Below are 12,169 nucleotides of genomic sequence, written 5' to 3' on the forward strand. Positions count from 1 at the left end.
GACCTTCCCAGCAGACCAGGCAACATCCTAGTAAATCTCCTCTGCACCCTTTCCAATGCATCCACATCCTTCCTATAATGCGGTAACCAGAACTGTACGCAATACTCCAAGTGCGGCCACACCAGAGTTTTGTACAGCTGCAACATGACCTCCTGGCTCCGAAACTCAATCCCTCTACCAATAAAAGCTAACACTCCGTACGCCTTCTTAACAACCCTATCAACCTGGGTGCCAACTTTCAGGGATCTATGCACATGGACACCGAGATCTCTCTGTTCATCCACACTACCAAGTATCTTACCATTAGCCCAGTACTCTGTAATCCTGTTACTCCTTCCAAAGTGAATCACTTCACACTTTTCCACATTGAACTCCATTTGCCACCTCTCAGCCCAGCACTGCAGCTTATCTATGTCCCTCTGTAACGCAACAACCTTCCGCACTGTCCACAACTCCACCGACTTTAGTGTCATCCGCAAATTTACTAACCCATCCTTCTACACCCTCATCCAGGTCATTTATAAAAATGACAAAGAGCAGTGGCCCCGAAACAGATCCTTGCGGTACACCACTAGTAACTGAACTCCAGGATGAACATTTCCCATCAACCACCACCCTCTGTCTTCTTACAGCCTGTTCTTACAGCCTTACATTCCTGATCCAAACCGCTAAATCACCCTCAATCCCATGCCTCCGTATCTTCTGCAATAGCTTACCGTGGGGATCCTTATCAAACGCTTTATTGAAATCCATATACACCACATCAACTGCTTTACCCTCATCCACCTCTTTGGTCACCTTCTCAAAGAACTCAATAAGGTTTGTGAGGCACGACCTACCCTTCACAAAACCGTGCTGACTATCCCTAATCTGCATAGAAACATAGAAACCCTACAGTGCAGAAGGAGGTCATTCGGCCCATCGAGTCTGCACCGACCACAATCTCACCCAGGCCCTACCCCCACACATTTTACCTGCTAATCCCTCTAACCTACGCATCCCAGGACTCTAAGGGACAATTTTTAACCTGGCCAATCAACCTAACCCGCACATCTTTGGACTGTGGGAGGAAACCGGAGCACCCGGAGGAAACCCACGCAGACACGAAGAGAATGTGCAAACTCCACACAGACAGTGACCCGAGCCGGGAATCGAACCCGGGACCCTGGAGCTGTGAAGCAGCAGTGCTAACCACTGTGCTACCGTGCCGCCCCAGAAAGTAAGGACAAACTTTCTGTACAGAGTATATCGGGTAGTTCAGAGGCTGAGATGGTTAGATAGAGATTCCCGATGATGTTAGGTCCTCACACTAATAAATACCCTCCTCACCACTAATTCAATGGTGGGAAGAAGTGAATTGACCCAATCTGCAAATCCCTCTTCGTAATTAATGTTCACAGAAGTGAATTTTAATTGCTTTATTGTTTTTTCGAATTGGTTGCATGGGATGCAGTGAGGATGGTCCGGACGTGTCTGGGAGCCCAATGATCGGGTGTTGGTGGTGGGGGGGGGGGGGAGGGAGGGGGGAGGGGGGAGGGGGGAGGAAGAGGGGGGGAGGGCGGGGGGGGAGGAGGGGGGGGGAGGGGGGGTTGCACAGCCACGATGGGGAGTCACAAGGCTGGCCAGCGATCGGGAGGCTGGCAGTGATAGATCGGCGCATGCTCAGTGGCCCACTCTGCGCTATGCTGCCGGCCTCTTGGGTGGGAAGAGGCCCTGCCCACTGATTTTTAATGATTGATGGAGTGAAGCAGCAGAGTGCACTAGTGTGAGTGTGGAAGATTCATTCTGAAAATCCCGCTGAAAAAAAAACGGGATTTACTCCAGATTTTACGCAAATTCGCCACTTATAATTTTTTTTGGGAGAATCCCAGCCTGTATATCCACAAGCAGACTAGAAACACAGGCAATGAAAGGACTGAGAGAGTTAGGTAGTTAGGTGGAGCCAGGAGTCATCAGCATTCCTCTAGTACCTGACGTACTGGGTGGAATTTTATGAGATTGATTCCAAGGCCCTTATTTTACCAGCACAGCCACCCTGAAATCGAGGCGGGCGAGGCTCACAGAACAGCATTCCCCATTGGCTTCGGGCACGATAATACAAGCTTTGGTAAAATCAGGGTCCAAGTGTCCAGCTGGCATGAAAATGAGAGAGTTCCTGATCTGTTTTTTGAGTGAGTTTTTCACACCCAATATTATGCACTTAGTCATTGAAAAAAGGTGTAGACTGTTTCTAGCTGCTGCAGGCAGTGGGCTGGGCTTAATTTGCCAGCCAGCCTGCAGAGGGAGCTACGGCGCATGTGCAGACCTGATTCTGCACATGCTCAATAGCAGCAGCAGGGGTCTGACAGATAGAAAGCTGTAAGGCCCCTGCTACTGCAGGCAGCCTCAACCAGTTCATCCCCCATCACAGTCACGAGGGCCCATGGCCAATCACAAAGCACACAACATGAGCATCTAGCCCCCACTGCCATGCCCCCCACCATCCAGATTGATCGTGCCCCCCCTTCCCTGATCTGATCCTGTTGCAGAGCAGCGGTGGGCCTCCCTCCCCCCCAGTCGGGCCACCCCTTCATGCCCTGCCCCCTTCAGGCCCCACCCTGCCCCTATTGCCCCCCCGCCCCCATAAGCCCTGCCTGCTGGGCAGTGCCAAGGAGCCCACTGGTCATTGCCCAGGTGCCAGGCTGGCAGTGCCAAAGTGCCAGGCTGGCACTGCCCAAGGGGCAATCCCTTTGTCCTTGGGGAGTCTCAATGGCCTCCGGTTCCACCGGTGAGGCCAACAGGACTCTTCCCCGTTCATGGGGAGCAGGTGTTTTCCTTGCCAGAGAGAACTTTTCCTGGCAAGACCATAAAGGCAAGTGAGCCTGGACGATTGAGCATCAGGCTCACTAACCACAGGTAAATAAGCATTTAAACATATTTAAACAAATTATTCAGCCTCTCGCCCATTTCCGGTGAGAGACTGACTTCGTCGGAAATCTGGCTCTCATAAAATCGCGAGAGCCGAGAGCACAGAAATCGAGCGTGGTCCTGATTATTCGGCTCTTGCTCTATTTTTCCAGTTTGCTTCACCCATCGATGGGCGGGATGAGCCAGTAAAATTCCGCCCACTGCCTTTGAATTAGATAGTTGAGAAACTGTGTGCAGGTGAGAAGTAGGACTGTCTAAGGATAGATCCTTGAAGAATTTCAGAAGTTCTGTTTTGGCAGCTGGTGAAGAAACCATTCTCTGGTTACAGTCCCACCTGGCTGGACAACAAAGGAAAGGCACTGGAGATATTGTGGCTTCAACTTGACTTTACCATCTGCCCCCCATAACCCTTGATTCCCTTGTCTATCAAAAAGCTGTTGAATTCTGCCTTGAATAAATTCAATGACCCAGCTTCCACTGCTTTCTGGGGAAGTGGATTCCACATGCTGACAACCCTTTGAGAGAAAAGAATTCTCCTAATCTTCATCTTAAATGGTAGATCTCTTATCAAATCCTCCCGGATTGGTTTATCATAGAATCCTTAGTCCATCGAGTCTGCACTGACTCTCTGAAAGTGCATCTTACCCAGGCCCACACCATACCCAAGCTCCATAACCCCGCTAATCCACCTAACCTACACATCTTTGGACAGTAAGGGGCAATTTAGAATGGCAAATCCATCTAACCTGCACATCGTTGGACTGTTGGAGGAAACCAGAGCACCCAGAGGAAGCCCACACACACAACGGGGAGAATGTGCAAACTCCAGAGTCACCCAAGGCTGGAATTGGACCCGGGTCCCAGGCGCTGTGAGGCAGCAGTGCTAACCATTGTGCCACCGTGCCACCCATTATATGATCTTATATGTTTCAATGAGACCACCTCTCATTCTTCTAAACTCCAAAGGGTACAGGCCCAACCTGTTCAACCTTTTTTTCATAAGATAAGCCCCTCATCCCAGGAATGAGTTGAGTGAACATTTTCTGAATTGCTTCGAATGCAATTGTATCTTTTTTCAAATAAGGAGACCAAAGCTGTACATAGGAATCCAGATGTGGTCCATTGTCTGTCCAGCTGTGGTAAAACTTGCCTACTTCTATATTCCATTTCACTTGCAATAAATACCAACATTCCATTTGTTTTCCTGATCACTTGCTGTGCTGTTGAATTCCTCAAGAAATTTCTTGAAAAACTGTTGATAGTATGTTGGTGAAGTCTTGATAAACTCTGCCAGAAAGTCTTCCAATGTGTTCAAATTTCTCTTCAACCCTCCAGCAGTAAATAAACAGTAAAAGATGAGAGACCCATCACTTGAAATTCTCAGTAATGATATTTACTCCCGTTCATCTGGTCGCTTTTAGCAGAGGTTGTTAAACAAACCTTATTCACCAAAATGGCCTGTAGCTTTTTCATGATATCAAGAAATGGCAGAGCACTGGATATATAAAGGACTCCGGGCCCTGACAACCTCCAGACAGTAGTGCTGAAGATTTGTGTACGCCAGAGTTAGCTGTGCTTCTAGTCAAGCTGTTCCAACACAGCTAGTGTCAAAAATTGCCCGGGTATGATGTATCCACAAATTGGACATATCTAATCTGATCAATTACCGTTCCATTAGTCTACTCTCAATTATCAGCAAAGTGATGTTGACAATGCAATCAAACGGCACTTACCAATTATCTGCTCACCGATTCAGATTCCGCTTGGGCCATTCAGCTCCAGATATCATCACAGCCTTGTTCCAATCATGAGTATAAAGTTGAATTCCAGAGGTGAGGCGAGTGTGTCTTGCCTTGACATCAAGGTCTGGATTTTCATCTGAGTGGGGTGAACAGAGTTGGGAGAATTCCTGGTTCCATGAACCTGACCTTTAAATGTGGCTGCCTGAACTAATCTGGGGAATGGGGGTGAAGTTGGCTAGATTAGAAGTTGGGGCAGGTGACCCCAAAAGTAGTGAGGAGAATGTCAGGTATGGAGATGGGCTGGGTGGAAGGTCTGCCTTAGGACTTCAGCGCTGTGTACAAAAAAAAAATCTCTTTAGCCACACACGCCTCATTCATGCAACCCAACACACTTCAAGTCCTGTACCCACCTCCATAAACTTTCATACCCTCCTTACCAACCTATTTTCCTGCACCCACCCTCCATACCTTGTCAGCTCCCTCTGACAGGTATGTTTGACAGTTCCGCTTGACACTTTTTACAGATCCTCTTGACAGATGCTTTTATCAGTTTTGATGGTTGATTTTGTCAGGTCTGTTGGCAGTTTTAATGGCCACGACAGTTAATGCGTCTATGTACCTTTTTACCCACATTTATGCCTACTTTTAATAATTCCTGCAAAGGTGTCCTGGGACTAGATCCATAGGGGTACATGGCTTCCAAATGAATAGGTTAGGTTAAATTGTATTAGGTCCTTTGTCTTCAGCAGGGCCTTGCATGCAGCCAGTGCTTATAAAAAGTGTATGTTTTTTGCAAGGCCCATTAGGTGGCAGAAAGAATCAGATAACTTGATCGGAATTCTCCAAATGTTCACGCTGGCAGGATTCTCCAGTCCTGCTGGCAGCGCAACCCCTTCCGTGAGTTTCCCACCGGCGTGGGGTGATGTCAATGGGAATTCCCGTTGAAAGCGGCAGAACCAGAGAATCCCGCCGCTAGCAAACAACGCGTCACCTCCTGCCAGTGGGAAACACGCAGCTGGGAGGACAGAGAATCTTGCCCTTGGTCTTGTTATGTCACATTCTACATGTTTAAGATCTCTTTGGGTTACCAGTGAAACTTAATTAGAATAGGAACCTTATTGTGGAGAAATCTTGGCCTCCATATTTTAATTAGAAAGCACAAAATGCCTTTGCTAGTTTGCTTTGTAGAGTCCACATTTTTAAAAAAAGCTACACAGCCTTTAAATGGTGTTGTGGGACATTAAACAGGTTAACACCACATTAAAATAGCAGAGGAAGGAATTCCAGCCAAATGTCTTAAGCTCATGTCCCATGGTGTAATATCAAAACTCAATTGCTGTGTTTCCTCTTGAAATCATGCAAAGCCAATGATGCTTGTCAGGTTTGGTATGTGTTCAACAGCACACCAAAGGCACACTTGGGCAGTTGGGAATTGCTACTTGCATTGTGAAAACAACTATATTAGTTGCTGACAGTTTCAATTTAGCAAAATGCTAACTACTCCTAACAACGGGTTGAGCTCCAAATTACATGGTTGGAACATATGGGAAAAAAAAAGAAGTACAATCATTTCCAGGCTGGGATTAAGGCTTTATGTTTGAGTAATCATTATAACTGACCCTGGAACACCTACCTTTTCCAAATTGAAACAACAAACAATCTGTTCACCAACATTAACAATTCTCTTCATAATTAACGCACCATAAAAATCCGTGCCCAGATGGTTCAAATAATGAGTGAATTTTGTATTTCTTTATATTCTCTATTGAAACCCTGTGACAGAGTTTAATACTAGTGCATTATCTTCAGTTGGGTACAGTGTGGTCTGTCAGTCTGTAATAATAACTAGCTCTTTTTCAGCCATTGATTACCCATAATTAGGCTTTTTCCCTAGCTATTATTCCAACTGGCCATACAGAAAGGTGTGTGAAGAACAAGACTGCTTTTATGGTCAGATTGCTACCACACTCAATACAGCTCAATTTTCGGGCTATCAGCCCTAGCCTTTTGAAGTCTGAGTTAGTGCAACTCTTTTTAAAAGATCTGCTACGCTTAAAGGCTTGAAATTGATCACGAGGTCCAAAGAGACCTTTTAAACAAGTAGTGTAGTGCACTCCCTTGAGAAATAAAGAGTATCAGTAAAGGATATAAGAGAGGCTAGAGGTTGCATTAGGTGTTACTTAACTCAGACAGTAAAATATCTCCATTTAATTAATAAACACAGGAGATGTGATATCCAAAATTGGAACATCACGATTTTATGGTTATGAATTTCATTTACCTAAATTATACAAGATTATGGAATAATTAAATTATTTGTTTGAAATCTTAGTACTGTAATTTAACTTCCCTAATACATTTATAGATGTACCATGCTTCATAATTTCATCTTATTTATAAAAACAGACAACCGATTTTAAAATCAGCATTTTAACTGAAGCACATTGCAGTACGACCACGTCTTTGCAGTTGACACGATAAAATGTGTGAAATTACAGTATATTTCTGTATTAAACAATTATCACCAGTAAACTATTTTCTGTTTGATAACTAATACCTCCCAAAGTCATTAATAATGTCTTAGAAGCTATTCCAGTACAGCTACAACACTGGCCTCTACCCAGCAATGTGGAATATTGTCCAGGTATGTCCCGTCCACAAAAAGCAGGACAGATCCAATCTGGCCACTATTGCCCCATTAGACTCCTCACAATCAGCAGATATGTGATGGAAGATGTTGTTGACAATGCTATAAATGGCACTCACACAGCAATCATCTGCTCACTGATGATCAGTTTGGATTCGGTTAGGACCACTCAGCTCCTGAACTCATTATAGCCTTGGTCCAAACATGAAAAAACATCTTCAGTAAAGGGAGTGAGAATGCCCTTGACATCAAAGCAGCATGTGACCAAGTGTGGCATCAAGGAGTCTTAGCAAAATTCATGCCAATTGGAATTGGCGGGGGGCAAACCGTGGCATAGTGCTAATGCCACTGGATGAGTAGTTCAGAGACCCAGGCTAATGCTCTTGGGACACAGGTTCATACCCCACCAATTCAATTAATAAATTTGGAATTCAAAACTAATTTAATAGTGACCACTAAACCATTGTCAATTGTTGTAAAAACTCATCTGGTTCACTGATGACCTTGAGTGAATCTGCTGTCCTTACCTGGTCTAGCCTACATGTTACTCCAAACATACTGGTTGACTCTTACCTTTTGAAATGGCCTAGCAAGCCATCAGTTATATTCAACCGTTCCAAATTTGGACCACTTGGTATTGACCTGAGCACCAGAAATAACAATGGTAGACTTGACTCTGCAAAGTCCTCCTTACTAACATCTGAGATGGGTGGGTGGGTGGGTTGGGGGTGGGCGGGGGTTGTCAAAATAGGGAGAGTTGTCGCGTAGACTAGTGAAGCAACAGGCTGACATAGTCATATGATGAAATCATACCTTACAATGTCCCAGAAACCACCATCATCATACCTGAGGTGGCCGGACGGTGGTATACAATCAGGAGGGAGTTGCCCTGAGAGTCCTGAACATCAACTCTGGCCCCCATGAAGTCTCATTGCACCAGGTCACATATGGGAAAGGAAATCTGCTGTTGGTTACTGTCTACCATTGCCCCTCAGCTGATGAATCGGTACTCCTCCATGTTGAACACCACATGGAGGAAGAACTGAGGGTGGCAAGGACACAGAATATACTTTGGGAGGCAGACTTCAATGACCATCACCATGATTGGTTCTGTACACCACTACTGATTGAGCTGGCCTGGTCCTAAAAGACATAGTTGACAAACTGGGTCTCCAGCAGGTGTTGAGGGAACTAACAAGAGGGAAAAACCTACTTGATCTCACCCTGTGGCAGATACATCTGTCCATGATAGTATTGGTAGAAGTGACTACTGCACAGTCCTTGTGGAGACAAAGACCCATCTTCACTCTGAGGATACCCTCCATCATGTTGTGTGGCACTACGATCTTGCTAAATGGGATTGACTTCAAACAGAGCCTCTAAGAGACAGTGTGAGCCATTAGCAGAACAACTGTACACAATCACAATCTGTAACCTCATGGCCCAGTGTATCTCCCACTCTACAATCAACACTGGTTCAATGAGGAGTGCAAGAGGTAATGCCAGGAGCAACACCAGACACATCCAAAAATGAGGTGTCAACATGATGACGTTACAACACAGGGCTACTTGCATGCCAAACAGAATAGGCAGCATGTGATAGACAGAGCTAAACAAACCCACAACCAATGGATCAGATCCAAGCTCTGCAGTCTTGCCACATCCAATTAAACAACTCACTGGAGGAGGAGGTTCCACAAACATCCTATTCTCAATGAGGTTGGAGCCCAAAGTATCCATGCAAAAACCAAGGCTGAAACATTTGCAGCCACCTTCAGTCAGAGGTATTGAGTGGATGATCCATCTCAGCCTCCTTATTTGGTTCTCAGCATAGATGCCAATCTTCAGCCAATTTGATTCATCAAGAAATGGCTGAAGATACAGGATACTGGATACAGCTATAACACTGGCATATTCTCAACAACATGGAACTCCCTTCCTATAAGGAATATGTACTTATAAGAACACTGTATATCCTATAACACATGGACTGCAGCAGTTCAAAAAGGCAGCACCCCAGCAAGAGGATGGAAAATAACTGCTAGCCTACCAAGAGACACCCACATCCCATGAACAAATAAAAAACATACGGGAAACTCTCCAGTGGATGGAATCATACCGAGCACAAAGGAAGATAGTTCATGTTGTTAGAGGGCAACCATCTCAGTTCCAGGGCATTGCTCCTCATTCATCAACTACTTCATCAATAATTTCCTCCCATCATCAGGCCAGAAGTGGGAATGTTAGCTGATGATTCCAGTGTTCAATACCATTCACAACTCCTGAGATACTGAAGCAGTCCATATCCATATGCAGGAAGACCTGAACAACATTCAGGCCTGGGCTGATGAATGATAAGTAACATTTGCAACACAAAGTGTCAGGCAAAATGACCATCTTCAACAAGAAAGAATCCAACCACCAGCTTTGACATTCAGTGGCATTAGCATTGCTGAATCCCCACCGCCAATATCCTGGAAGTTACCATTGAGCAGAAACTGAACTGGACTGGCCACATAGAAACAAGAAGCAGGAGTCGGCTATTCAGCCTTCGAGCCTGCTCAGCCATTCATTTTGATCATGACTGATCATTGATTCCCCCCCCCCCAATTCCCCCCATATCCCTTGATCCCTTTAGTCCTAAAAATCAGACAATGTTTTGGTCTCAACTACATTCTGTGGTCATAAATGCCACACATTCACCACTCTCTGGGTCAAGACATTTCTCCTAACCAAATTTCTAAGAGGTTTATCCTTTATCCTCAAACTATGACCCCTAGTTCTGGATTCCCCCACCATTGGGAACATTCTTCCTGAATCTACTCTGTCTAACCCTGTTAGAATTTTCTATGAGATCCCCTCTTACTTTTCGACATTCCAGTGAATAAATACCATTGCTACAAGAGCAGGTCAGAGGTTAGGAACCCTGCGGCAAGTAACTCATCTCCTGACTCCCCAAAATCAGGAATTTGATGGATACTCTCCACTTCCCTGGATGAGTACAGCTCAACAACACTCAAGAAGCTCGACAGCATCCAGGACAAAGCAACTACTTGATGGGCATGCCATCGACCACCTTAAGCATTAATTCCCTCCGCCATCGATGTTCAGTGGCAGCTGTGTGTACTATCTACAAGAGACACTGCAGAAACTCACCAAGGCTCCTTCAACAGCACCTTTCAAACCTATGACCTCTGCCACCTGAAGGCCAAGGGCAGCAGACGCGTGGGAACACCACCACCTGCGTGTTCCTCTCCAAGCCAAATAGTATCTTGACTTAAAACTCTATCGCCGTTGTTCTTGCGCTGGGTCAAAATCATGGAACTCCCTCTCTAACAGCACTATAGATGTACCTACACCAGATTGACAAGAAGGTGGTTCACCATCACCTTGTCCAGGGCAATTATGGATGAGCAACAAATGCTGGCCTTACCAGTGATGCTCACATCCCATGAAAGAATAAAAAAAGGCATTTTGATTTTATATTCATTTATTAAGATAATGTGCGAATGGTACTCTATTAAAGGATAACATCACATCATATCGTAATAGAGAATGATTAATGCTTTTTTAATGAATAGTACTTTTAATGCAGGAATCTCAATATAAAAAACAAAATAATTGATAAAGAGGAAGATATTCTAATATATTTAATATTTTAATAGTTAATATTTCAATCATTTTCCTACAGCACTGGTGGATCGACTCTTCTGAATAATGAAAATGTATATCATGGACTAAAAGACTGAATTAAACGATCACAGAAGCTAAATTTAATTGGGGAAATATTGTTGTGCACCTTGACTTGAAGATATTGTAGAGACTATATGCAACTCCCAGGAAGGAATGGGTATGCAGTCGTGGCTAAGTGGTTAAGGTGATGGATTAGGAGTCCTTTGGGATCTCCCCACATGTTTGAATCCTGCCGACTACACTTCTTGCTAGTCCCGATTTCAACCATGTGCCACATTATCAGTAAATGGGAGAAAATGTTGCCAGCAGGCAAAATGGCACCAGCTTCGAGCAGAATTGAACCAAATACTGTCCAGGTAATAACTTCTGTGATTAGCTTTTTTTCTTAAAGTTTTATTTATTCGTGTCACAAGTAGGTTTACATTAACACTGCAATGAAGTTATTGTGAAAATCCCCTAATCTCCAGCGCTTGTTCAAGCACACTGAGGGAGAATTCAGCCAATGCACCTAACCAGCACGTCTTTTGGACTGTGGGAGCAAACCCACACAGACACGGGAAGAACGTGTATACTCCACACAATGACCCAAGCCGGGAATCGAACCCAGATCCCTGGTACTGTGAGGCAACAGTGCTAACCACTGTGCCACCATACCGCTTATGTGTAAGGAAGGCAAAAATATCTCATCATTCGACACATAGATATTGCACCAAGGTATAGTATTGCTGTTAGTATATGATCTAACTCTGTGCACACACTGGGCTGGATTTAGTCCTACCATCACTGCACCCAATGGTGGGCCCTGAAGTTGTTGGGGATCTGGTGCAGGTTTGCGGCAGTTGGTTAAACCCGTTTATACCTGGTCAGTTAGCATGGGTGTCCTGTGTTCGAGTTGGAAATCAGCTCACAGGCTGCTTCACAGCGCCCGGGACCTGTGTTCAATTCTGGCCTCGGGTCACTGTATGTGTGGAGTTTGCACATTCTCCTCGTGTCTGTGTGGGTTTCCTCTGAGTGCTCTGGTTTCCTCCACAGTCCAAAGATGTGCGGGTTAGGTTGATTGGCCATGCTAAATTGCCCCTTAGTGTCAGGGGGATTAGCAGGGTAAATAGGTGGGGTTACGGGGATAGGGCCTGGATAGGATTGTTGTCGGTGCAGACTCGATGGGCCAAATGGTCTCCTT

This window comes from Mustelus asterias, chromosome 11 (assembly GCF_964213995.1).
Source record: "Mustelus asterias chromosome 11, sMusAst1.hap1.1, whole genome shotgun sequence".
In the NCBI taxonomy this organism is placed as follows: Eukaryota; Metazoa; Chordata; class Chondrichthyes; order Carcharhiniformes; family Triakidae; genus Mustelus; species Mustelus asterias.